Source organism: Parambassis ranga, chromosome 3 (assembly GCF_900634625.1).
Source record: "Parambassis ranga chromosome 3, fParRan2.1, whole genome shotgun sequence".
Taxonomy (NCBI): domain Eukaryota; kingdom Metazoa; phylum Chordata; class Actinopteri; family Ambassidae; genus Parambassis; species Parambassis ranga.
The window spans coordinates 1,672,773-1,696,431 of NC_041024.1; the positions used below are offsets into that span (position 1 = coordinate 1,672,773).

The 23,659-nt window shown below is 46.5% G+C and overlaps 1 protein-coding gene across 3 annotated transcripts in view; it reads left to right on the forward strand.

Moving 5' to 3' along the window:
* large2 (LARGE xylosyl- and glucuronyltransferase 2) overlaps window positions 1-23,659 on the forward strand; it is a 120,168-nt gene that overhangs the window by 60,540 nt on the left and 35,969 nt on the right. Inside the window, exon 1 of one of the 3 annotated variants that reach the window (XM_028402116.1) lies at window positions 8,569-9,054. The exons of the other annotated variants lie outside the window; for them this stretch is intronic. The gene's annotated coding sequence lies outside the window, so the exon portion shown is untranslated. Of the gene's footprint in view, window positions 1-8,568; window positions 9,055-23,659 lie in introns of those variants that run through there. 3 annotated transcript variants of the gene reach the window in all.

Here is a 23,659-nt window from a genome sequence, read left to right on the forward strand (position 1 = left end):
TGTCCCCCGCCAGTCGTTAGACACACCTGGCCCAGTCAGCCAGATCATCACAGGTAACCATGGAAACATTTAGTGCTATTGTTTTTAAGTTTGACCCAGACCCACCCACTGAGGTCTGTGACCACATATAAACCATGTTTCCCACCAAACAGTTAGAACTGATGAAGCTGCTTGGATGAGCAGCGAAACGTCTTCTAGAAAACTCTACAAGTCCAGACGCCTCGCTTCAATCTTCTCTACAGATGTGATGATATAGAAGAACAACAGTGTGCAGTTTGAATCTGTCCCTTACAGCAGTGAGCCTGTGGTATCTCTGGCACAGAGAGGAGGTGTTGTACAGTCTTACAGCATGAGGCAGGACAGGTTTCCTGTAGCGTTCTGTGTGACAGTGAAGCTGTCTGAGGCTTTTGGGAAAGGCGCTCCGCTGTCGGTCCAGTACAGGTGTTTGGAGATGTTGAGGATAAAACTGGAAGAGTTTGTAGTGACTCCACAGAGGCATGGGCGCCCGTCCCTTTTTGATTCTTCTTAATGTTTGCAACAATCCATTAAACAAATAATCATGTGATGCAATAGATGTGATTCCTCTCTCCCAATAAAAACCAACCTGCTCTCTCTCTGAACCTGCCCTCATACATCTGATTTATAACAGAACAGCAGCGACAGGTGTTGTTATGCACAATCAGACTGAGAATATGTTTGTGTCTGAGGGCTGCGGGTCTGGACCGGGGCTCACATATCTGGAGCTGTTTGTGTTGGAGCCGCATACATCCATCTTGGTGCTGCATCCAGCTGTCTTGTTGGGTTAATTGCGTTCACTTGGCGTCCCAGCTGTGGATCAGCCTCTGATTAGATGGCTGCAGCAGCACACACATGTGGCTCGGCATCCTGGGAGTGTGACATGTTTATAGATCGATGCTGGATTCAACCTTCCACTGAGAGAAAGCAGCGCTGACAGACCTGTTTAGAAGAAGCTAACCAGATTTAAATAAAAGTGGGTTAAAAAAAGGAAGCAGCGGCTCTCCTGGTCCAGTGGTCAGGGGTGACTGACAGCAGTTTTGGTGAGCTGGGCTGAGTTTCAATTAGCTTTTCCCTGAGGAGGACAGAGACGGATCCACAGCGCTGAGCACAGAAAGCTGCCAACACAGCTCCCGTCTCCGTGGCTTCAAACTCTTCTGCTTCCCTCCGTTCACTCACTTCCTGATTTCTTTTTACTGCCAAGCTGTGGATGTTTTTTTACTTTGGTTCATTTCCCAAAAACATCAACAAATGATCTGAGCTCCACTCACTCAAGATCCGGATGCTAGAGCGGTACCTTCAGGGGCTCCTCTCCGCTGCTGTTCTCACAGTGTAAACATGTATGGATGGCGGGCTGCTGCCAGCTGCACAACCCTGCAATCACTGGCTGACCTCTGCTACAACCACGTGCTGCAGTGTTGAATCACACCCTGCTATCATCCGTACACAGAAACACAGAAACAGCAGCGTCGGCCTGCTGAGCACGCTGCTGTTATTCCTCCTCTGTCGCCCTGTCGCCGCTGCACACATTCTTTTTTTAAGCAGCAGTGTGTTTTCAGCTTTGTACTCACATCCCCATTCTGTGGCACTTGTGTTACACCTGAAGCACAGGCAGAGGTGTTCTTTACATAAACATTGTGTCATAGGCAGGCATCAGAATCATGAGTCAAACAGATGTTCACTTCTGGCTTGCAGCAACCCCTGGAGCTGATACATGACTTCAGAGGCTGCAGTTCCCTGAGTGTCCACCTGAGGCTGGTTCCATCTTTAAAGCCTGGTAATAAAAATGTTTCATCACCAGGATAAGTGGGTGAAAACACACTGACTCCCCTTGAGTAAAAGAAAACTGCTGCTGTCATGAGGGAGACCAGCCTCTGCCTACTGGGTGACGGTCTGGACTAACTTTACTGCAACTTTATTTATACGCACTTTAAAAAGTGCTACAATCATCTAAAAATGCAATAGAATAAACGAAAAAAAAACAATAAATGAAAGAATATATTAAACACGAATTTAAAATGTGTTAACATTAATAAACATTAAAATCAGATGAAATAAAGTAGAATAAATTAATGAAATAAAATCAGGTCAACATCTCAAGTAGTGCCAAACTGTACAGTCACCGTGCACTTCTAAGACCTCCTGACCTCTAGACCCCCGGAGGTGTATTGGTCTGTCCTGACTGCACATTAATGACCCTTAATATAAGATATAACTGGTTTTTATTCACACAAAAAGTGAGGATGGCGGGCAATGTAACATGTGTGTAATGCCTTGGACTGTGGCAGGCCGACCAGCAGCTCCGTGCTCATCAGGGAGCCTGGATGAAGCTGTCACGCAGAGTTCAGCATGAAAACGTCTGCTGGATGCATCGCCATGACAACTGTAATGAAATATTTGAACGTTTTCTTTAGATTGATTAGTGTCGGTCATGATCACCACTCGTTCCCTCAGCCCTCGCCCCGGCTCTTCACTCCACACCAGCCTCGTTTGTGCTTTGTGATGCTAAACACCTGCTGGAGCTTTGTGAGCGGTCACAGAGCCGGCAGCACAACCGAAGGCTGCTCCGCTGTCGAATGTTTCTAAATCCTGGCTTCAGCTCTTTGAGGGAGCTGCCTTGAATTGGTGAGGTGATCATAAAGGTTCTCCTCTGAAGGAGTGGGGCCTGAGCGGAGAAGGTTAAATGAAGCTGCCTAAAGGGAAGCTAAGGAGTGTGTGCTCGGCGTCTGGTCAGAGCGACCGCCTGCAGGTGGGATTAGAGCGGCCTCTCTCTACCTGCCGGACACGGCGCTGTGTGTTTTGATTTACTGCTTTACTGATGTACAGTGTGGGCGAGTGTGTGTGTGTGTGTGTGCACGCTGGTGGTGGTGGTATGTCCGAGCCTCTGTGTGTGTGTGTGTGTCTGTGGGTGTTATGGAATGGGAGAGCAGATGGAGGCAGATGGCGACTCCTACTGCTGCAGTAAAATGGCATCTCATTACAGCTCTGCCAGTTTAATCTGCTACCAATAAAAATATATTCCAAAATAAAATAAGAGAAATGAAAGCCACCAGCAGAGGAGAGGCGGAGGCGGCGGAGGAACAGGTGGTGGCAGCGAGGGAGGAAGAGGAGGAGGGGGGGGGGGGGGGGCAATGACAAGATTACAAGAAGCAGACAGAACAGGAAACCGACTCAAGTATTAGTTTGTGTTTGCTCAAATAAATGTAGTTTGATTTTTAGCCATGCCTGAAAGGATCATTGACTACGTTACATACACATGTTCACATGCACTGTAGCTACAGCAGCACCTGGTTACATGTTAACCAGCCGGGTAACAAACATAAACATTGTTTCCAGCAGATTTGCAGCTTATTTTTTAAAACTTGTGCTTTGTAAAATTCTCATTACGTTTTTAAACCTAATGAGGATGTTTAATAACTAACAACCTTCCTCAGCTCCTGGCTGGTTGCTGTCTTGTTTGTCTCCTGGAGTAGTGATGGTTGAGTTCACACATGTAGACTGGAGAGAAAACCACGAGCCCGAGCTGGAAGCTGGAAGACGCCGTGAGGACGCTGAGGTGTTTACAAGCTGTAATAATGCAGCTAAGACCGGAATACATGTGGTTTCATTTGGTTGCTGATTAGAAATTGCTCATTAGAAAGCAGTGTTTACATGGCCATGTCTTCCATAAAGTCAGATTATTGCTTTGCATGTAAATGTAGTCGTTGTTTAAATTAACCCCGTAAGGTGCAGAGTGACCACGTCACAGTTGGACCAGAACAAGACCTGCTGCTCTCACAGACTTTGCCGCAAACCGAACTATAGACGAGGGTGGGGACGGTTACCGTGGAGACCTGAAGTGGTGTCTTTCCCTGAAGCTGACCAAGTGGAGCCTGATAATGATGTAAAACAGCAGAAAGTGATTCCATGGATCACACCGCTCGCCTTTTGCCGGAGAGAGAAGCTCTGGAAACTTCCTTCCATCTCTGGCGGAGTTTTGTTGCTGGTTGACCTTCTGGCTCGTACGTCGGGGGGATAATGCTGCTGGAGCGGCTCCTCCACAGTCGCACAGTAATGGAGGTTGGAGCAGACTGCAGCCGTTCTCCCAGGTCTTTATTACAGCTACAGCAAGTCACAGCCGAGTAACCGTTCACCTCTGCTGCGCCGTCAGCTCAGGAAATGTCGCCACACACACACACACACACGCTTAAACACATGGCTGCTATGCACAGACACACACATACACTGTGGAACGGATCAGGGGGCACACAGCCAGAACCGGAGCGGCTTCTGAAAATGGAATAAAGTGAGAATATTGGCTGTCATCAGGGCGGAAATCCATCCCTAACAAAGCAGCGTGGCTTCAGCGCTCTTAATAAACACGCTAACAGACAGCAAACCACAAGTGTAATTTACCACATCAATGAGAATGATTGGCCTCCGCTAAGCAGTCAAGTGGCAGTTTGCAGCCGTATCAGCCCAGACTGAAGAGTCTGAATTCAGGGGTTTCCTCCTCCGAAGGCTGTTTGATAACACCGCCGGGGGAAAGGAAGGAAGGAAACGTTCACAGCTCAACACATCCCAGCATTCATTGCACCGTTGTGCAGGATACAGGTGACCCCACAAAACAGACAAGAAGACACTTTTACATGTTAGTATTAAATGCAGGTTGCTAGGCAACAGATGTGCCACATGCTGATAAACAGAAAGCTTTTCACAGGCCGGTCCGTCTCATTTGTTACAGGTGCTGGTGTCATCACATGAGCTTCTCATTGGACGCAGTGCAGCAGGAATGAGTCACAATACCCAGAAGTGTGTTGGCATGTTAGCACTTCCTGTTCCCTCGGTGTGTGCTGTGAGTGTTCTGTTGGTCAGACGTGTGAAACACACAATAAATCCCCCGCTGGTGATCGTTTACTGTCTGAACAAAGGCTACATGCTAACAAGTGGCTAAGTGGGACTACAAATGATGTCATTAATACCCCGTTCACACTGGGGAAAAAAATGTGGCTTAAGCAGGATTCGGCCGCATCCAGATCAATCCAGATGTGTTTTTGTCTGAGTGTGAACACCTCGAATCCGGCTGTATCCAGTTTGATTTCAATCTGGCTCAAATGTGGCTCAGGTGTGAACGCAAATGTGGTGAGCGAATCCGGCTAGCGACATGACGGCACGACACGGGACAAAAAACCGCATGACGCATGCACACACGCGGTCCTACTGTGGCATGAACGGACTCTGTATATTACGAGGCGCCACCTAGTGGTTTGGAGGACCGCAAACATGCTGGATGAAGCAGGATTGAGTGCGGACACAAGTGTGTCCTAGCCAGATTTGAAAATAGGTCTGAACGCATCCAGCTTAAAGGCTGTCTGGGCTCAATCCTACTCTAGCTGGAATGACTTTCTCCAGTGTGAACGGGGCCTAAAGGTCATCCAGGTGTTTGTGCTGTAGAAGAGGTCAGAGGGTGAACCTGGTGGTGCTGATGGTGTAGTCATGTGACCGTGCTGTAGCGTAGCATTAGCTTTTAGCTTCTAGTGGTCGTATTTAGGCTTCAGACATCATGGGTGGTGTTCATTAGTGAAGATGATCCTGCTGAACTGAACCTGTGAGGATCAATAACTTTGACGAACTTTGGGATTTGTTGATACGTGGGGGGGGGGGGGGTTGTATGTTTCTATTCACACTGACATGATACAACCATTGTGTATTAATATGAAGCTACGTCTTCTACAATGCGTCTGGTGCTGGTGGATCTGCTCGTTTGTTTTATTGTTTTGTAAGATGAGGCTGAATGACGAACCTTTTTGGCGGCGTCTGTCGGAAGCAGACCTTTAATCGTCCTTTTATCTCGTTTATGTTCCCCGTCAGATATTTATGTTTCACTGCGCAGATATTTCCAGTTTAAAGTGCTCCTCATTCAGAGTTAGCTCTTCCATTACAGCTGTCTCAGCAGCTCCTGTGTCTTTAATGGCTCGTTTAATTGGAGCATTTTGGTGCTAATAAAATATTAAATGGTTTTTCTTTTTTTTGGTGTTTGGATGGATGACTGCTGAAAACAAGCAGACTCCATTTTCCTAAATCCTGCTCAGGATTTACACGTCGGTTCACAGATTTAGATTTTAAATTAAAAAAAACAAATTATTCAAACATTTTTTATGGTTTTTGGGAAAGTGTGAACTGACTGTTAAATCTCATATTTCCCCTCATCTTTGTTTCAGTGTAACTCCTCATTTTTGTCAGTTACTGTGAGTGTGTGTGTGTGTGTGTGTGTGTGCGCGCGCTGTGATGAATTATTGATGTACGCGTCTGGCTCTTGACGTGTGTCTGCCATTGGAGTTGGGTTCTTTGATCGCCCCACCACCCAAACACACACACACACACACAGATATGCTTGACTTCCTTTATTAAAGATGGTTATTAGAGGCTCCACTGTGCCATCTGGCAGCTTATCAAATATTAAAGGTCTGTCTGTCAGCAGCAGACACACACAGATACACCGTGTGAACATGCCGTGTGGATCCATGCTGAGTGTCACCGCTTGTGATTGTAGTTTGGAAAAACTTTATTGTACAGAGAAGCACCTGAATACAGAGAGCGGGCGGTGGGTGGATACTGCACACAGGCAGGGCTCAGACAAAGAGACGCAAAATCCAGAGCTGTATGATGATGATGATGATGATGATGATGATGATGATGATTAATATTATTATTTTTCTGTTGCCATGGGCAAAACCTATAGGTGACAATGCAGAGACTGTGATCAATAATACTTTAAACCCACAATTATGAAGTGTGTGTTCCCACTGTGTCACATACAGATACACGGTCAGGACCTGAACACAAACAGAACCAGGTTTCATGTAAACATCATTGTCCTGAATTAATCCAGACGAGAAGAAGCCTCGTAACCAGGACACTCCTGATGCTGAATCAGCTGCAGGAAAGGCTGACACACACACACACACACACACACACACACACACACACTGACCGAGCAGACGCACAAACTGAAAAAGCAAAGGTTGAAAAAAAGTGCAAGTGAGGATAAAAGCGAGACAGCCAGCGAGAGCAGGATGAGGGAGGGGAAGAAGGTGAAGCAGCACGACGAGCAGAAAACAGCACGCCATAAATTATTCAGACACAAGTTGTTTTTATAAGTGCAAGGAAAAAAAATCAGACGAGGACAACTTCACCGAGCCGAACTCTGAGACGAGCACGTTATATATGCACACACACACACACTCAGTGCAGCATCCATGCTTTTAAAGAACATAAACACACTCAAGGTGAGGCTGAGGATCCAGAGGAGGCTTCATATGCAAATAGCCCATATGTTTGGCCATCACAGCCTCACACACAAGTGACAGGTGTGTGTGTGTGTGTGGGGCTGGTAGCATGGCTGACTGTGATTGTGTTTGGGTCAGATAGGACGGCTGAAGGACAGCTGGACAGTGCTCCTCAGGAGCTCTTTGCTACACACACAGGTTTACAATATAATTAACCTCCTCTGACCCACCTTCTGCTATCTGCGCTGCTCTCCTCCTCTTCCTCTTTTACATTTAAAACTTTGACGAAGTTTTCTGTGTTTGAGTCAGACTTTAACCTTCAAATATGTCTGTGTACAGACGGGTGGTTCCACCTTCACCCACTGTACAAAAACAAAGCCATATAAACATCTCATTGTGGTCGCCGCCATGTTGGAAAAAGATGCTATATTGTGAGCAGAAGCATGGTCTAACATGGACTTACTGCAGCCAGCCACCAGGGGGCGATCCAGATGTTTCGGCATCAGTTTTGGAAAGCTGTCCATGTCTATTGACAGTTTATGCTCCGTGGTGGTCTGTGTTCTTCATCTAAACTCCAGAGTGCTTCAGTTCCTGCCCTAACATGGAGAACATCATGTGTTTACTTACCGTCGCACCTTGGACGCCACAGTGGCTGCAGCCGGCTCTGGGTTTATTACACATGTTGAGTGACGCAGCAGCGCTCTGGGGGGGGGGAGTGGCGTCTGAGCATGCCCACTACTGTGACAGCAGAATCTACAACAGACAGAAAGACTGACAGTGGAAGCACAGATGTTCACTGATGGACCAACAAAGTCTGGCGGTCCGCTCAGACCGGATCTCTGCCGACGTGCATGGAAAAGTCCGAATTCAGAGAAAAAACTCGAGACTAAAGTTAGAACTGGTTTTTCTGTACTCCTGAGCTTCCTCCTGACTGATCTTCATGTGGGCCTGGGCTGAGTCACAGGTCTGGGCCCAGTGATGTCTCTTTGATGTGGCTCTTGTGGACAGCAGTGTCTCTGAATGAGTGTGACGGTGTGTGTCCGCCTGCTGTTAGAGGCTGAATGTGTGTGACTGGCTCCTGGTGTGAAGCTCACGTCGTTGTGTTGCCAAATTGTGCAGAGAGAGAGAGAGAGAGAGAGAGAGAGGGAGAGGGAGAGAGAGAGAGGGGGCAGGTGTTGAGGCCACGCGGCTGCTCCTATTGGCTGCTCCTCTGAGGGGGCGGGGCTTGTCGTGGTAGGGGTGGTGCTGGCGCTGCTGCAGGCTGCCTCATTCCACTGGAGGAGCGGAGCAGAGACAGCTGAGAGTCCCGACACCAACCGGCTCATGAATGACCCACACGCCGGCTGATACCGGATCTGACAGCCGCGCAGTCAGTCGCTTTTTCCAGCGCGGGCAGGGTGCACCGTCCTGCGGCGGAGCTCTGCTCGGACTCGGCCTCTTCCTCTGGAGCGCTCAGGCGGTGTTTGCGCTCCACCTTCTGCCTCCTCTAAAAGCATGTTGGTGCGTGCATGAGCGCATGAGGACACTTCTCCAGCCCTGTTAGTGTGAGCATCTCCCCGTCTCACACACACGCGGACACACACACACACACACACACACCCTGTGGATGGAGACGCTGTCACCCCCCGCGCCTGCAGAGCCTTCCCCCCTGACTCTGGTGGATTTTTGAATGGTTTACAAATCCCGCTGGATTAAGAGATGGAGTGATTCACGACTCGGAACAAGAGTGGAAACAACCTGCAGAAGTACACACACACACACACACACACAGGTGAGAGAGCGTTTGACTTTAAATCTCTGAGCTCAGATGATGGAGCCTGTAATGCTGCTTGTGTTGGATTATGTGCATGTTTCTGAACTCTGTGTGTGTGTGTGTGTGTGTCATGTGACCTGCTTGTTGGATAAGGTCTAATTGAGCTACATTCTTATCTGCTGAGCCATGCTCAGAAAGCCAGCCTCACACACACACACACAGAGGTCTGGCTTTTGTTTGGGATTTACAGTGTAAATAATTCTGCGTATTATTAATCCCTCTCTCTACTTTTACATGTTCACTAATGAACATTTTTCTGTGTTTTCCAACGGTCGACACTTTTAATTCGACTGAATCTTCAGGTCATGACTGATGACCTAATTCTTACTGAACGCAGAATAAATCCTTGAAACGAGCGCGCAGCTGCTGCAGGAACACGTCTTTAAATAAGTTCTCCGGGTTTCTGTAAATAAGCAGGAGAACATCCCACATTTCTCTGCTTGTGTGGGTCACGCCGTCACTGCAGCTCTGCCCTGCTGCTGCTGCCTTCACTGACCCATGCTGTGGTTTAAGCTTTTGTTGTGTTAAGTAGAATTGAATGCTACCTGCAGATGTTTCACAATTAAACCCTGAAAAGACAGGAGAGGGAACCCCTCAGCTCCCGCCTCCAGCGGTGGGATGTAACCAAGCAGATTATGTTAGATTATTTATTCATTTCCAGTTTTGCTGCCTTTTAATTGTGTTAATGGAGATGTCACTTTCCCTCCGTTTGTCTGAGGTACTACACTAGAAATGATCCATGTCCTGCTCAGTTTGCTGGTCTGTTGCTGCGAGTCTGCTGACGGCGTGTGCCGTGCTCGGTGGTTAATGTTTGACCTGTGACCTCAGCCAGCGTCACGGCAGCCCTGCTGAAGGATTCCTTAACAGCAGAGAGGAACTAACGATGTGTCTCGGCCGTGTTTTGATCAGACGGGGGTTGAGGTGTGGAGGCTCAGCTGTGGCTGTGCTCTGATCACAGGGCTGGCTGGATGTCCTGGAGTCTCCTGCTAACAGCAGCTTGTTCCCATCAGTGAATGTGACAGAATGAGAGGATGAAAATCAGACGTTCAGAGCTGCAGCTTTTCATCTGTTGGGATCATTTGTGTGTAATTGAATCATCTCCACCATTTTAAACAGCTGCTGGTGGAAACATGCAGTTGTGTATTTTCCAGTTGCTGAACTTACTGCTTGAAACAGCAGTGATGTGTGCCTCTCCAGAATCCTCAGCTGGTCTTACATGATGTTTGAAAGAAGGTGTGTTCTGCACACAGCTGGTTTGTTGGGTTCAGAGCTGGAAGCAACGGTTTAATTTTTATTGATGATACTAAACCGACACAGAACTAGAGGACTTAAGAATGGTGTAATAAAAGCCCAAACTCTCAGTAACTCCCCAAACTTCACAGCTGCATGAACTAAATGAGCAGTGAATCTGCAGCCGTGCCTTCTCACACTCCATTTCACCCTCCAGACACTTCAACTTGGAGCTGCTCTGTTTCCCCAACACAACCATCTTGAACTCTCATCTGAGCCACTTCACGCTGAAATGCAAACCGCCGCCGCCACTGAGATGAGCTTTAAATTAAAGAACGAGCCTCCAGTTCTCCAAATATATCAGTGGAAGCACGAGCGCTGGCAGCAGAGCCAGGAACCCAGATCTGGTCTCTGTGTGAGAAGCTCTGCGTATCCCACACGCTGCTAACCTCCGGGGTCCCGCTGTAACAGCTGCTACGTCTTTAACACTCCTCTGCTGCTTCCTCTCACTCCTCCGCCCGCCCTTCCATCAGCTTACCATTTGGCAGAGGGAATGTGTGTGTTTGTTAGAGAGGGACCTGCAGCGGAGGTTTAAAGTCAGACATGTTGGTTGGGACCACAGGTGAACTCCATTTGAAATATTCATCACTTGTTAGGAGGTGTGCCAGAGAGCGCTCTGCTGCGAGGAGCAGCCGCCGCCTCCGCTGATTCCACACTCAACCCGTCCAGGAAGTGTGAAATCTGATTCAGGAAATGAAAAACCTTCGCTCAGGAGCCCTCCGGCGTGCAGCTGTAGTTCCTGATGACTCGCCTGAAATTTGCTGCCACTGAACCGTTCCACACCTCAGGTGCTTTATGTTGATGTGTGGGTATTGGAGGGAAACGGTGACGTATGTCAAACACAGACGGATGGTGAGGCCTGATGGATTAGTGATTTTACATGTGGAGGCGAGTTCGTCTGTGCTGTGAAGAAATGTTCAGAGACGCTGTGTCACAGATGAACCATGCAGAGGTTCTACCTGGCAGGGAGGGTCTCGTGACAGAGTGGCATTGTGGGAAATGTAGGCTCAAGGGTTGTTTTGAGTTTGTACTATACCCAAGGTCAAAGTGAGGACATCCACCATGTCTTCCCTCTTCCTGTCTCCTGTCTCTCGTCTAACTAATAAATGCTGAATCTTTACTTACAATTAAAATGGTTATCTGTGCCAATATGGCTCACTTATAACACACAGCGATTGATTAGTTCCACCAGTTTAATGGTTACCATGGAGACCAAAGTCCTAACCTGTAGCATTGGATGTTTTGTTCCACACAAGCATCACAGAGGTCGTCCCAGTAACATGTCTGTAAAGGACAGGACACCTGTCAGTCACCATAACTTCAACCAATCAGATCACAGAGGAAACAGGCTTTGTTTACATAGCTGTACGCTCTCATGTGGTCGTCAAGTGCAACTGCATCCGAAACCTTTGGACGTGAGATTCTTTAGATCACAAACTCCCATGATTCCACCTGCCAGGCTTTAAGGCTATGAGTGACAGTGACTGTCGGTTTGTCTAAAGACCGTTTAGGTTTTCCTTTGACAGAAATCCTCTACAGACACGCTAATGGCTACAAGCTAGCTTTCAAACATCCTGTTGTGCTCTTTGGTGGTGTGCTGATGTATGTACTGTGCGTGGGCTTGTGTTTCTCTGGTCATGCTGTGCGTGAAGAAAAGCCTCACACTGGCCACGTTCTTGAACATGCGATGACTCACGCTGCAGAGTAATGCAGTGTTTAATTACAGAGCCGTTACACTCATACATGTGATTACACCTCACACTCGATGGTCATTGTGGGGTGACCTGTTACCGTGGCGACAGATGGCAGGGGTGATGATTTCTCATAATGTTCCCATAAAGTAGGAGGAGGAGCAGGAGGAGGAAGAGGCAGGGGCTTCTGTAGAAAAAGGAAAAAATAAATAATAAAAGGGGAGTTAGAGGAAAAACAGCAGATGTACCACAATTATGCTGCAGAACTATCCAGGGAGGTTCAGGTGTGTGCATAATTGAAGGCCGCATTTTTAGCATATTTTCATTTTAAGAAATCCACAGCCCTGAAATAAACAGAGGAAAACACAGTGCTCCACCCGGGCACTGAAACATAGGAATCTCTCTGTAATTGTGAATCAATCAGGGATGTAAACACGACGCTGACATCGGCTCATATGCTGCAGTGGGGAGAATAAAACCCAAAAAGATGTTTGTTTCAGCTCCTTTGCCACCAGATCTTGGTTAGTTGCTTGTTCTAGCGTCTTTTCAGTGGAAATCTGTTTGAATACTGTAAGTGGGAGCACAGTGTGGACTGATAGAGCTCGACACGTATCACATCATGTTGTGCAGGTGCTGCTCCATGTTGTGCTTTCCTTATAATTGATGTTGGTGCTGATTGTATCTAAAATGGTGGTGTACAACCTAGGGATGTCCAGATCCAATCACATAATCGGAAATCGGGTCAGATTATGTGGTTTCAGACTCGATCGGAATCGGCCGCTACCTCCCGATCAGCACTCAGGATATACACTCAACAAAAATATAAACGCAACACTTTTGTTTTTGCTCCCATGTTTCATGAGATGGACTTGAAGATCTAAACTTCATTCCAGATACACAATATTACCATTCCTCTCAAACATTGTTCACAAATCTGTCTAAATGTGTGATAGTGAGCACTTCTGCTTTGCTGAGATAATCCATCCCACCTCACAGGTGTGCCACATCAAGATGCTGATCTGACATCATGATTAGTGCACAGGTGTACCTCAAAATTGTTGCGTTTATATTTTTGTTGAGTGTATATGTATTAAAGCTGTCAAAGTTAATGCGCGGTGCATGATGACTCTGGTCTGTAGTCTAGGGGTATGAGAGGTCCTGGGTTTAAGACCCAGATAAGCTGTTTCCTTTGCGAAATTACCCAGTTTGCCCAGTTCGGGGATGGATGAGGTGTTTATAGTCTGTGGCAAAGCGTTTCGGGCAGGTTGAAGTATTGTGGCTATGGGTGTGGAGAGAACCCTAAATGTACCGGATCAGGACTTGGTATCGGCAGATACTCGAAATCAAAGTACTCGGGCTGGAGGGCAAAAAAACCTGACCGGGACATCACTAGAACAAACCACTGGGTGACAGCATGGCTAAGTCTACTCCTTAGCTTGCCATTAAGATGGTGTTGACTGCTAGCCGTCTTGCTAATCAGCTAAATAGTTTTCTCCATTTATGAGTTATGCTCTTACTTAGCTTAGCATTTAGCGTTAATTTGACAGCATGGTCCCTTCACTGTGTTTGTAAAACAGATGGTCACTTCCACTCCTACACTCACGCCCGTGTTCAATATGTGGGGAAAACTCATGTGTGTGATATCGCTCGTGCACATCAGCAGCGTGCTGCGGCCATCCAGCAGGATGAGTGGGAGCATCAGCTATTATTATCAGAAGAGAGATTATATAAGAACCATTTGGCTGCAGCATCAGCTCAGTGTGGTATTGATCCGTGAATATTCTGAGTCAGGTTCATAATCTAAAGCTTTTAAAGCTTCATCCGCCCCAAGCTGAAGCTGCTCTCACCTTCACAAGAACTCTTTAATGTTGACTACAGTTAACCAAAAGTACTACTTTGGTATACGTTTTTAGATGTAATGATTTTTCTTAATTGTGTTTTCATGGTTTTCAGCGAGGTGTGATGTCATAGTCACAGCACAGAAGTTTTAGCAGTTAGCACTAATAAAACCTTGCAGTAAAGCTCACCGCTCTGTTTCTTAGAAAGAAAGACGTTTCCCCAAATCTCAGACTTGTCCTCAGAAGGAATGTCCTGATTTTTATGGTAAACTTTGTACTTTCACGATCAATTATTTACCCGTGTTATTTGATTCCTCTTCGTGTCTGCCTCTCCTCCTCCGTCCTGTTTTAACTCCCATTCTCTGCTCTGGGCTGTAATGAGCTGCTCCCGCTCCATTGTGTGCTGAACCGAAAAATGGACCTAACCATTAGAATATGGCTGATCAATATTTCAGAGGCACGTCCAGTATAATATTAATGTTACAAGCCCTGCAGAGCAAGCCCTAATGCAGTCGTAAAACATTTTACTCTCTTAACCGTAAAACTTTTGTAATTCGCAGCACTTTTGTAACGTTTGAGGAGTTCTTCCACCTCCACCGAAATAAAAACTCTTTATCTGCTGCTGTTAAAGGAAACATCTGTTCAGTTTCACTTTTTATTTCTGAGAAAGGACAAATCACTATACTTTAAACTTTCAATGGTCCTTGAACGCATCATACATAACATTAATCTCAGTCTGAAAATCTGAGATTAAAAATTAAGTAAAAAAACAAAACACTTTGCACTCTGAGCACAAACAGGAAGCCACGGTCGACTCACATGTGACCAGTGTCGTGGAAAAAAATTAAGATTCAGAAAGACTGAAAAGTCACAGTACAAGCAGCTGCATGGGGAGAAGCACAGGAACGGGTCTGACACGGCTCTCTGTGGTTCTCCACCGAGCAGGAGGCGGATCAGGATCCTTTAGCTTCCTGTAGATAACACCAGGCATAATGTGAGACATTAAGGCTGCAAACAATAACCCTCTGAGTGTGATGCAGCTGCAGCTCGTCTTTATCTGTCACAGACACAGATCCAGTCAGATGAGCTCAAATAAGGTAATATACAAGGACACATGATGTGAATCAGTGTTTTCCCACCGCACCAGCAGTCACATGACCAGAAAATCACCGACTATTGGCTGATCTGTCAGTTACTCACTACAGGCTGACTTTAGTTTGTAGCGGCTGTAAAATAGTTTATAATAATTAGACCCCGTTCACACTGGGGAACTCAATCCGGCTAGAGCAGGATTCGGGCCGTATCTGGATATCTGGATTGATTTCAGTCCACCTCTCGGAGGTGGATCTAGCCGGATTGGCTTACATCTGGCTCAGGTCTGAACGCAAATGCGGCTAGCTAATCCTGCTAGCGACGTCATACTTCCGGTTCACGGGGACAGTGTCCGGGTCGCGTACAAAAGCTGTATGTAAACAACTGTCGAACTACGACAGCTTTGCCCCGAGCCAGACTCTGTATATTACGAGGCGCCACCTAGCGGTTTGGAAGACAACAAACAAGCCGGATTAAGCCGGATTGAGTGCGGACATGCGTGTGATGTTAGATTTGAAAATAGGTCTGAACGTATCCAGCTTAAAGGTGATCTGGATTCAATCCTACTCTAGCTGGATGGACTTTCTCCAGTGTGAATGGGGCCTTAAAGCTCATGGAGCTCCTGTTTTTTAAATTATTTTCACGGTTTAGTCACTTTTTTTCCTGCACACTGACACGTATGGTCCCCTCTGCTTGTAGCCATGACTGTGTGTCGGTTAAAGATGTTCAGGAGGCGCCGCCGAGCGTCTGTCAGCGGCGCCTCCTGAACTTTGATTTTTAATGATCGTAGTGCCTTCTTAAATTAGTTTGATCCTGTTTTAATTGCAGTAAACAGCAGGGTGGCAGGCTGATTCTTCAGAAGCTGACTAATACTCTGCTGATTATGCTCAGGGTGGCGTCCTCCTCCTCCTCCTGTGCTTCTCCTTCCATTTCCCTCCATCCATCCACTTTCTCTTTGTACTAATGGTTTCTCCATTAACCCCACCTGATGGCAGTTCGGGTAATTACACCATGTATTTACGGCCTGTGGCCACAGACAATGGGAAATAAATAACGTGTTTGACCGAGCAGAAGGAGACATCAGGCCGTCGAGCCCCTCTGCTCTCACAGACTCCGCCCTCTCGCTGCACTCTGACTTAATGGAAGCTGTTGCCAGAAGGTGCAGCTAACGGTGACGGTGCCGTACTGTACTGCTCCTCGTGTCCTCGTTGAATCTGAGGGATTCGGGTTTTTTCTTTTCTCAGCAGCTCAGTTGTGCAACAGAATGTTTAAAAATAAAATCAGTGTGGAGTTGGATGTGGGTGGTGCAGGCGGGAACGTTTCTGAGACAAGCAGATCAAACCCCATCAGGGTCACTGTCATTTTCAAGTAAATCCTGCTGCTAAAAATTATTTCCATATATATATATAAATATTCTCTCTCATATGAAGGCATCCTTTTAAAATTTTACACCCTTCATGAATCATGAGAAGTGTATCTGTGTCCAGACTCACAAAAACTGTTTATTTTTGAGTCCTTTGAACATTTGTGCAAAGTTTTGCTTTAATTACGACATAAATTCTTGGATTATGGGGAAAATGGAGTAATTGTTTACATTTTTTAACCCTTAATATCAAAATATATGATCAAATTCTGGTTATTAACTTTTAAGAACAACAACACAATCTTTGTTCGCTGAAGTCAGTGACCCTTGACCCTTCATCTCTGAGTTCAAATGTGCATCATGGCATTCCCTCAGATGTTGAAGTTATGAGCATCAACATGCCTCCTGTTGTAAGAGGTGACCTTTGACCTTTGACCATCAAACTCTGATCTATTCCTCCTCCAGTCTAAATACAATGTTTGCTCCAAATGTGAAGAAGTTCCTTTACAGTATTCTTAAGATGTCATGATTTAAAGAGTAAGAAGACAAACCCGCCTCTGCCCTGTGTCCATCTCCCCAGCCTCGCCCCTCTCTCCCAGCATTCCCTGAGTCAGGCCCGGGCGCCGCTGGCTGCTGCCGAAGCTCTGATTGATTCCAGGTCATTATCTGTTTGCTGTGTTTGTGTTTGGGCTCCTGTTCAGCTGACGGCTGTTTGTCAGCTTTATTTTCGCCAATACTGAGGATTAAACGTTAACAAGTACGAGGCAGGCTCTGCTGTCAGGAAGCGGGGTTTTTATCGCCGCCTGCGCGGCACGTTTACACAGCTGATTCACGGGGTGTCGTGAAAAAGCCCGGTGATGGAGGTTTTATTGTCAATTATTCAATCATGAGCTCGTGTTAAGAGTGTTTTTGTGATTTTTAAAAGGAGCCAGCCCAGACACTGATGGAAGCGCTGGAGCAGCGCCATGAATGAAATGTGGAAATGGTTCCTCGTTACTCCGAGTGCTTTGATGCTTTTACAACATCAGCTTTGGTTTTCTGAATCACCAGGACAGCATGAAAAATAGCTTTATCGATTTCCTCACCTGTGGTCATGAAATCTGAGTAGGAGATGAATACATGTGGCAGAAATAAGAAATGAGCTTTACTGTAGCAGAGGTGCTCAGAGTAGAAGGCTCCTGGTGAAGACAGGCTCCGAGACCCACCCAAGACCTGCTGGAGGGACTGCAGCCCCTCAGGAGGAGCTGGAGCCACCCCACTACCTTCTTCTGTGGGGGCGTGGCAGACTGAGAGAGATGGGCTGGAGGAGCTGGTCGTAAATGTGACGTTGACATGTGAGGATCTGTCAGAAGGGCTGGCTCGTCATCTGTGGATCGTTGGTCAGGTTCCCTCTGCAGCTGCCACCTACCACAACACATACTGCTAGTACAGCGTGCTGTTCAAGGGGGTGTAGAAAGGCTTCCAGAAATCCACATCAGGAGGAGGGTCTCTCAGACCCAGCTTCTGTTCTCACGAGCAGCTCTGGTTACATATCACTTGTGAGCATGTAGAGTACTTGGTTTGGTTTAGTTCGGTGTCCTGATTGGCTGCTTGAACAGGACTCAAAGCCCTCACGGTGTCTCTCCCTGATGCTTCAGTGGAATTCTGTTGGACATCGCTTCACATTGAACCCTGACAGTAACGTGCTGCCATCAGCATCCTGACCAGGCCTCCAAATGTTTGACGTCCTTAGAAGCTTCAGATAAAAATCAGTACAGTCTCCCATTAACCAGGACAAACAGAGCGCTCCTGTAACTGGTGACGCCTCACGTGTCTGTAGCTGACATGGTCCCAGCAACAGCCGCAGCAGGATGAAGTCTGACCTGCCTCCTCCTCTTCCTCCTCTTCAGTTTGCTGTGATGTGAAGCAGAGCGATGCTGCTGCAGAGCCCATCGCCTTCAGCTGTGAGCTGCACGTGGGAGTCCGACTCTGATTTCATGCCTTTTATAAAGGGCCCTGGTCCTGCTGATTCTCTCCCTGTATTCCTATTGCGGTGCAGTGTGTGTGTGTGTGTGTGTCCTTTATGTTTTGATCATTTATTGTCGTCTTCAGGTAATTTTCAGTTTCTGAGAAACTTTTTTATTTTTGGTGTTTTCATTTCGTCTCTCAGTGGCGTATGACTTTTATGTTAATGTTACTCATCCAGACATGACGGCACATTTAAGGAGCAGGCGCCACTGATGGATTTTTAAGACCTGCTTTCAGGAGCACAGGGGACGCTCGTCTCCTGAGGCTAACAGTTTCTAAATGCAAATCCTGCTGCTGTTATAAAAGCTAACTAGCATTAAATGAGAGGACGTTTCAGATGCTGTGAATGGAAAATGAAAAATACTGCAATATCTGAGATGAGCTAATGCTCAGTGTTTGTGTAGCTGTGGCTGTTTATGTCGGCAGACCCACAGAAGATTTTAGACAGAACGTGGAAGAGTTCAGGGAAACTGAGAAAACCAAACGCTGTAAAAAAATGGTTGTTCAAAACATCCTGTGATGTCATTTTTGTGAAGAGCCATGTTGAATTTGAATAACATTTTAACATGGAGGGATTGACTCACTTTTGGAGCCAGCCCTCAAGTGGACGCTGGAGGAACTGCAGTTTCAGCCCTTCAGTTTTGGCCTCATTTGGAGGTTGTTGCTTGGAGACAATTTATGGAAGAAATGTATTAACATATGTGATTTTAGGAGTTCTGTGACCACCGGAAATCATGTAAATCTCAGTGTAGTGAAAGGAAATTCTCTTAAGATAGTAATTGTTTTTGCCTTTTTGTATTTATGTTTGATTATCTGATTTATTTTTCATGGCAACAGTTTGTTTAATCATGTGCTGCTGCAGTTTTTATGTTTAATGCAACACTGACACATTAAAATTGCCTTCATGTGGTCTGCTGTGATACCTGCCAGCTGCTTTAGCCCGAGAAGCTAACAACCCATAATTAAAGCAGCATTCCAAGACCCAGATGATTCAGAGCTTTTAGATTTACAGAAATTACACCGGGGAACATGCTGCATGTTTATGTCTGTTGTTGTTGACCAACTTTTACATCAGAAACATTTTAAGTTCCTTATGTCTGCTTGCTGAGCCCATCAGGCTGGAATCCAAAGCATCAGCAGTTGACCCTGAGGAAGGTTGGTGCTCCTGGTCCTGAGCAGTGTTGAGGTGGAGTCCTGGTTCGGGGTGTTTTGCAGAGAAAAACTTGACTCTTTGTGTTTTGGCTCGTCGGGGGTTGTTTTGGTCCTAATGGCCTGTGTCCAGCATGTAGCTTCTCAGCGTGGGCCTGGCTTTAAGATGTGGCCTAAGTGGGGTGGGGGTGCTGTCCCCTGTGGGGAGGGGGACTCCTGCGGGGCAGGGTGAATGTAAAGCTCAGGGTGGGTGTGTCGGGGGTGAGGTGTTTAGCCTGTGGAGGTGTGGACTCAGGCTCTTTTGTCCACGTCGTTGGTCTCTTCATATTCAGATCAGCTGTTGTTGGGCTGCTGGGCTGCTGGAGGACCCGTGTCTCTGAGGAGCTGATTCAGAAGCTGTTTCTCTCCTGATCAGGATCAGTCTTCAGGGTACGTTAAACACTGACTTTACTGCTGATTCATCTGTAACCTGGACGTGTCTGTTTGCATTTGAATGTCCATCATTCAGTCACATGTAAAAATAAGACAGACTGTGGAACCCTGAGTTGTTGTTTGGTCTTTTATTGTGTGACCTGTATGCAGAGGCAGGTGAGGAGGTGACACCTGGTTGTGGTTCCATCACGTTGTCAGATTCTGTATCTGAATCTTTAATATTTGGACTTTTTAGCAGCATCAGGCTGCCGCTGAGGGATCAGATGGAAAATGTGGCGTTTTGTTGTCAGGTGTAAACTGAGACACACACAGGCAGATGTTTGGTAATGAAGTGACTCATGTTCTAAGATAAGTTTTTAAGAATTAAAAATGTATTTCTTCATGGCGTTTGTCCTCAACTTACTTACAGTATAACTCCAGAGGCTCCAGAAACTGATACATCTTTTGAGTGGCTCACGGTTGTCCCCTTAACGAGGCAGTGTTTTCCATCTTTATAAACCTTTGACAGCAAACACGAGGCTGCTCTGCGTTAAAGATTTCTTCACAGGGACAGTGTGTAAAATATCAAACAAACATCTTTTGAGCTGACTCTGTCTAACCTTTCAGGGCTTTCTGTCGTGGTTATGATGCTCGCTTAGTTTTAAAATCCACACACATGAAATGCAGAGAACAGTACCCATCCTCAGAAGGATCAGCTCACACACAACAACAAGAACCTCAGCTCTTTCTACACACAGTGTTTCAGGGATCATGATCATTATTTTTCTGTCCCTCACCGTCCAGGGTTGACTGGTCTCAGATGTCAGCTTATGAGCGTGTTGGACAGTCGCTGTTTTGTGCTTGTAGGACAGTGTTTGTGCTCATGTTTGCTGTAAACTTGGAGACTTTTCAGGGCAGTGCTAGTTCTTATGTGCCAGTTCCTTCTGTGTTGAAGGAACCTTTCGGTTCTCAGTTGAACAGTTGTGATCTGTCCAGGTTTCAGCTTCTGTTTGTAAAGAGAATCGTCTACTCAGGTTCTGTGTAGTCAGTACTTGTTTGTAACAGGCTGAAGCGGACACAGGTGGAAGCAGGGATGAATGGATGTCCACCTGGGAGAAGGTGCCTCAAAGGAGGCGGGATATTTCTGGAAGGTTCCTGTCTGTTAGTGAGCAGCTGAGCTGCTAGCAGCTCTCAGTGAGGATGGCTGAGCAGCAGTTTAACTTCTCTGTGATATACAGTGTGATTTTAAAAATGTTTCTTTAAGCCCTGGAGAGGTCTCGTCATCCTCGCTGTCTGTTTCCATCTCGTCTCTCGCCGTTCCTCCCGGAGCTGATCTTTGCTCCCAGCATGCATTTCCTGTCCTGGTGATTGAGAGCTGTGCTCCTGACCGACTGTCAGAGAGACAGCTGATGATGGATCAGCTAGAGACAGTGTGTGTGTGAAGAGATGTTCACCTTGCAGACAGGGACGGTCCTGTGTTTCCCTGTCTCTGTCCCTCTCTGTTTGTGGGCAGGAAGCTGAGGCGCCTGCAGGCTTCGTCTTCACGGTAAAACTTTGATGATGTCTCGAAAAAGCCACTCAGCTCAGCCTCTTAAAAGTCTGCCCAAAGGATGCAGAATAGCTGCACATGTCGTGCACCAGAGCTCAGAGACAGTTTGCTTTTCTGAAATGTTTCTGTTTTGTGAACAGTTCCTGATCTGGAGTCTTGGTGGCCCGCGTCTGGATTTATGAAATAAAAGCTTTTTTTGCTATCCTCTTATCTAATCTGAGATATCCTACTATGCCTAAATGCACATCAAGCAGAGGTTTTAAAGTCTTTATGGAATTTTGATTCGATTTAAGACAACAGAATGTTGACTGATGATTTTCTGAGTGTGCTGATAAACAGCTGACGATAGAAAGTGGTCAGCAGGGAGGTCATGTTCACGCTTGTTGTTGTTAGTCCCATAATAAGTAAAAATCCACCACCTGTGACACTCAGATTGTCTTTGAAGGATTTACCTTACTGCCATTTTTCCACTGCTGAAATTCTCCCAAGGGAACCTTTCTGCCTGCATTTCCATACGAGGAACCAGGGTCTAACCCCTCCCCCAAGCAGCCTGTTCAGTAGTTGTGTTTCTTTCACATCAGTATCTCTCGAACTCTTGAGTCCAACAGAGCCTCACCTTCTCCATGTCACCTATTTGATATTTTTCTTGTCAGCCACCAGTAGTTGAACAACACCATTAAGCCCTAGAAAGCTGCTCAGAAGGACCAATGGGTCCTTTCCTTTTAAAGCCTTGAGAGAGCTCACGAAGGTGCAGCTGAAACTGCCTGTTAGTTCCTGCTGTCAGCATGTCCAAGACCTACCAGCCAGATTAGTTCCTAGTTTCAGACTTTTGTTGGAAATGTAGCTTTGTTTTTACACGTATCTCCATTTATAGCTCCACCCTGATGTTGGAGCAGAGCATGTCTGGGTTACAAGCCTTACATAAGGGCTGGTAATGAGAAGGTTGCTGTTGTATTTCCTCCACCCATCCTGATTCTCTGAGGATGAAGCAGTGATTCTGTGTTACCTGCCAGCTGTTCTACCTCAAATGCATGCCTTGAATAAACCTTTGAAAGAGAGTCTTCTGCTAAATTAACTAAAAATAAGGCCATCAGTATTATGGAATGAGTGCTGCATCACTCCATCTCCTCTGTCCTCAGACTTGTGCATTAGTTTCTCCTAGTTTCTCCCCAAGCCGTGGGCGTGTTTGTGATGAATCGCAGCAGCAGTGAAATCCTGCTCCTGAGAGGATGCTGAGTCAGGGTGAAGATGTGACAGAAGGAGCTGAGGGGGAGGAGAGAGACTGTTAAATGTTTCAGGAAGGTCGACGGGAGCGGCAGCAGCTCTCTGTGGGTGTTCCACACTCCATCGGCCTCAGCGGGGCCGAAGCTTCAGGAGGCGGAGGCAAAACAAAAGTGTGTTTACATGCAAGAAATGAGAGCTGCAGATCCCAGAGAGCGCCTCTGATCTGAGCCAGCAGAACAGGACCCAGATCCCGTGAGCCTCAAATCCGAGTTTGCATGCAACCTGAAAGCTGATCCACTCACACAAGATGCTGCTTCCTCATTACTACAGTGTGTGTGTGTGCCAGGAACACATACAGATGTAATACTCATAAATCACTCATTGAATTACTCAGAGAGACACGCAGAGATATTAATGCACCAGAGGAGCAGTCTTTCTGAGAGTCAGTCGCCTTATTGTTCAGATTAGAGACGCCCAGTCCAGCTTTTTCTGTCCTTGCTGATTCTGCTCATGTTATCTGCTGATACTCTGCTGAGTGCTGATCTGATACCAGAGCTCAGATTTAAAAGGAATTAAATCTTTTTGATGAGTGCTAACATGCTGCTGCTGCTGCTTTAAATCTGATGGACAGAGTGCAGTGAGTTGGACCTTATCATTGTTCACTGGAGCGAAATGGGTGAAAGCAAAGGAAGCGGTGAGGTCAAACTAAAGTGTGCGAAAACAGTATCGGATCCTCATCGTATGGATGAAAGTCCTCCGCTTTCTGCTCCTGGACATGGACATGGTGGCGGTCTCTGGGCAGCAGGAGATGGACTGCACAGCTGGCACCATGTGATCCTGCTGCTGCTGATGATGATGATGTGATGATGGTGTGGTGTGTGGTTGTAGTGGCAGTTTGAGCTGGACTTTGGCTGGAATTAATAAAAAACTCATATTGATCACAGCTGTG